Genomic DNA, 4,006 nt, shown 5'->3' with positions numbered 1-4,006 from the left:
CCTCAATGTGGGACCCCACTCTTAAAGTTACTATTGATGGTAAAATTTTTGATGCTCGTTGTGATGTTATGACTGAATTTTGCCTTATGCCGGAAAGTATTTATAAATCATTGACACTCTGGGGACTTACCAAAGGAGGAGAAGGAATAACTCTCGTTGATAACTCTGTTATAATTCCCAAGGGAATAGCTGAAGGAGTATTCACAAACCTTCTTGGAAAAACGGTATCCACTGATTATCTCGTTATTGAATGTGTAGGTACAGGACGAATCACACTTGGAAGATCCCTGCTAAAGCTCTTCGGAGCAATCATAGATGTGGAAAAAGGCACTCTAGGCTCCTCCATACCTGGATGCCATCATATATTCCCTAAATCAAAGGGTAAGAAGGGTAGCAAAACCCCTGGTAAGAATGTCAAGGCTTCATCTTTCGATAATACTTGATACACACTTTCTGCGCCTAGCTGAAAGGCGTTAAAGAAAAGCGCTTATGGGAGACAACCCATGTTTTTACTACATTAATTTTGTTTTATATTTGAGTCTTGGAAGTTGTTTACTACTGTAGCAACCTCTCCTTATCTTAGTTTTATTGCATTGTTGTGCCAAGTAAAGTCTCTAATAGAAGTATGATACTAGATTTGGATTACTGCGTAGAAACAGTTTTCTTTGCTGTCACGAATCTGGGTGAAATTCTCTGTAGGTAACTCAGAAAATTATGCCAATTTACGTGAGTGATCCTCAGATATGTACGCAACTTTCATTATTTTTAAGTTTTCTCATCTGAGCAATTCTGGTGCCTGTTAAAAATTCGTCTTTACGAACTGTTCTGTTTTGACAGATTCTGCCTTTTATTTTGCATTGCCTGTTTTGCTATGTTAGATGGATTTCTTTGTTCCATTGACTTTCAGTAGCTTTGTGCAATGTCCAGAAGTATAAAGAATGATTATGTCACCTCTGAATATGTGAATTTTTATTATGCACTAATCCTCTAATGAGTTTGTTTCGAGTTTGGTGTGGAGGAAGTTTTCAAGGATCAAGAGAGGAGGATGATATACACTATGATCAAGGAGAGTGAAAGCTCTAAGCTTGGGGATGCCCCGGTGGTTCACCCCTGCATATATCAAGAAGACTCAAGCGTCTAAGCTTGGGGATGCCCAAGACATCCCCTTCTTCATCGACAACATTATCAGGTTCCTCTAGTGAAACTATATTTTTATTCCGTCACATCTTATGTACTTTGCTTGGAGCGTCGGTTTGTTTTTGTTTTGTTTGAATAAAATGGATCCTTGCATTCATTATGTGGGAGAGAGACACGCTCCGCTGTTGCATATGGACAAATATGTCCTTAGCTTTACTCATAGTATTCATGGCGAAAGTTTCTTCTTCGTTAAATTGTTATATGGTTGGAATTGGAAAATGATATATGTGGTAATCGGTATAATATCTTGGATAATGTGATACTTGGCAATTGTTGTGCTCATGTTTAAGCTCTTGCATCATATAATTTGCACTTATTAATGAAGAAATACATAGAGCATGCTAAAATCTAATTTGCATGTTTGGTCTCTCTAAGGTCTAGATAATTTCTAGTATTGAGTTTGAACAACAAGGAAGACGGTATAGAGTCTTATAATGTTTACAATATGTCTTTTATGTGAGTTTTGCTACACCGCTTCATCCTTGTGTTTGTTTCAAATAACCTTGCTAGCCTAAACCTTGTATCGAGAGGGAATACTTTTCATGCATCCAAAATCCTTGAGCCAACCACTATGCCATTTGTGTCCACCATACCTACTTACCACATGGTATTTCTCCGCCATTCCAAAGTAAATTGCTTGAGTGCTACCTTTAAAATTTCCATTCTTTACCTTTACAATATATAGCTCATGGGACAAATAGCTTAAAAAACTATCGTGGTATTGAATATGTACTTATGCATCTTATCTCTTATAAGTTGCTTGTTGAGCGATAACCATGTTCCTGGGGACGCCATCAACTATTTCTTTGTTGAATATCATGTGAGTTGCTATGCATGTTCGTCTTGTCTGAAGTAAGAGTGATTTATCATGATCAAATGGTTTGAGTATGCATATTGTTAGAGAAGAACATTGGGCCGCTAACTAAAGCCATGATTCATGGTGGAAGTTTCAGTTTGGACAACAAACCTCAATCTCTTATGAGAATATTATCTGTTGTTGAATGCTTATGCATTAAAGAGGAGTCCATTATCTGTTGTCTATGTTGTCCCGGTATGAATGTCTAAGTTGAGAATAACCAAAAGCGAGAAATCCAATGCGAGCTTTCTCCTTAGACCTTTGTACAGGCGGCATAGAGGCACCCCTTTGTGACACTTGGTTGAAACATGTGCTATGCTATGATAATCCATGTAAATCCAAGCTAATTAGGACAAGGTGCGGGCACTATTAGTATACTATGCATGAGGCTTGCAACTTGTAAGATATAATTTACATAATACATGTGCTTTATTACTACCGTTGACAAAATTGTTTCTTGTTTTCAAAATAAAAGCTCTAGCACAAATATAGCAATCGATGCTTTCCTCTTTGAAGGACCATTCTTTTACTTTTATTGTTGAGTCAGTTCACCTATTTCTCTCCACCTCAAGAAGCAAACACTTGTGTGAACTGTGCATTGATTCCTACATACTTGCATATTGCACTTGTTATGTTACTTTACACTAACAATATCCATGAGATATACATGTTACAAGTTGAAAGCAACCGCTGAAACTTAATCTTCCTTTGTGTTGCTTCAATGCCTTTACTTTGAATTATTGCTTTATGAGTTAACTCTTATGCAAGACTTATTGATGCTTGTCTTTAAGTACTATTCATGAAAAGTCTTTGCTTTATGATTCAGTTGTTTACTCATGTCATTACCATTGTTTTGATCGCTGCATTCATTACATGTGCTTACAATAGTATTGATCAAGATTATGTTGGTAGCATTGTCACTTAAGAAATTATCTTTGTTATCGTTTACCTACTCGGGACGAGTAGGAACTAAGCTTGGGGATGCTTGATACGTCTCAAACGTATCTATAATTTCTTATGTTCCATGCTACTTTTATGATGATACTCACATGTTTTATACACTTTATATGTCATTATTATGCATTTTCCGGCACTAACCTATTAACGAGATGCCGAAGAGCCAGTTGCTGTTTTCTGCTGTTTTTGGTTTCAGAAATCCTAGTAAGGAAATATTCTCAGAATTGGACGAAATCAAAGCCCAGGGTCCTATTTTTGCACGAAGCTTCCAGAAGACCGAGGGGGAAAGGAAGTGGGGCCACGAGGTGGCCACACCACAGGGCAGCGCGGCCCAGCCCCTGGCCGCGCCGACCTAGTGTGTGGGCCCCTCGTGTGGCCCCCCGCGTTGCCCTTCCGCATACTTAAAGCCTCCGTCGCGAAACCCCCAGTACCGAGAGCCACGATACGGAAAACCTTACTGAGATGCCGCCGCCGCCAATCCCATCCCGGGGGATTCAGGAGATCGCCTCCGGCACCCTGCCGGAGAGGGGATTCATCTCCCGGAGGACTCTACACCGCCATGGTCACCTCCGGATTGATGAGTGAGTAGTTCACCCCTGGACTATGGGTCCATAGCAGTAGCTAGATGGTTGTATTCTCCTCATGTGCTTCATTGTCGGATCTTGTGAGCTGCCTAACATGATCAAGATCATCTATCTGTAAAGCTACATGTGCGTTTGTTGGGATCCGATGAATAGAGAATACTATGTTATGTTGATTATCAATCTATTACCTATGTGTTGTTTATGATCTTGCATGCTCTCCGTTGTTAGTAGAGGCTCTGGCCAAGTTTTTGCTAGTAACTCCAAGAGGGAGTATTTATGCTCGATAGTGGGTTCATGCCTCCATTAAATCTGGGACAGTGACAGAAAGTTCTAAGGTTGTGGATGTGCTGTTGCCACTAGGGATAAAACATTGATGCTATGTTCGAGGATATAGTTATTGATTACATTACGC

This window comes from Lolium perenne, chromosome 2 (assembly GCF_019359855.2).
Source record: "Lolium perenne isolate Kyuss_39 chromosome 2, Kyuss_2.0, whole genome shotgun sequence".
NCBI lineage: Eukaryota > Viridiplantae > Streptophyta > Magnoliopsida > Poales > Poaceae > Lolium > Lolium perenne.
This window is presented reverse-complemented; position numbering follows the sequence as displayed.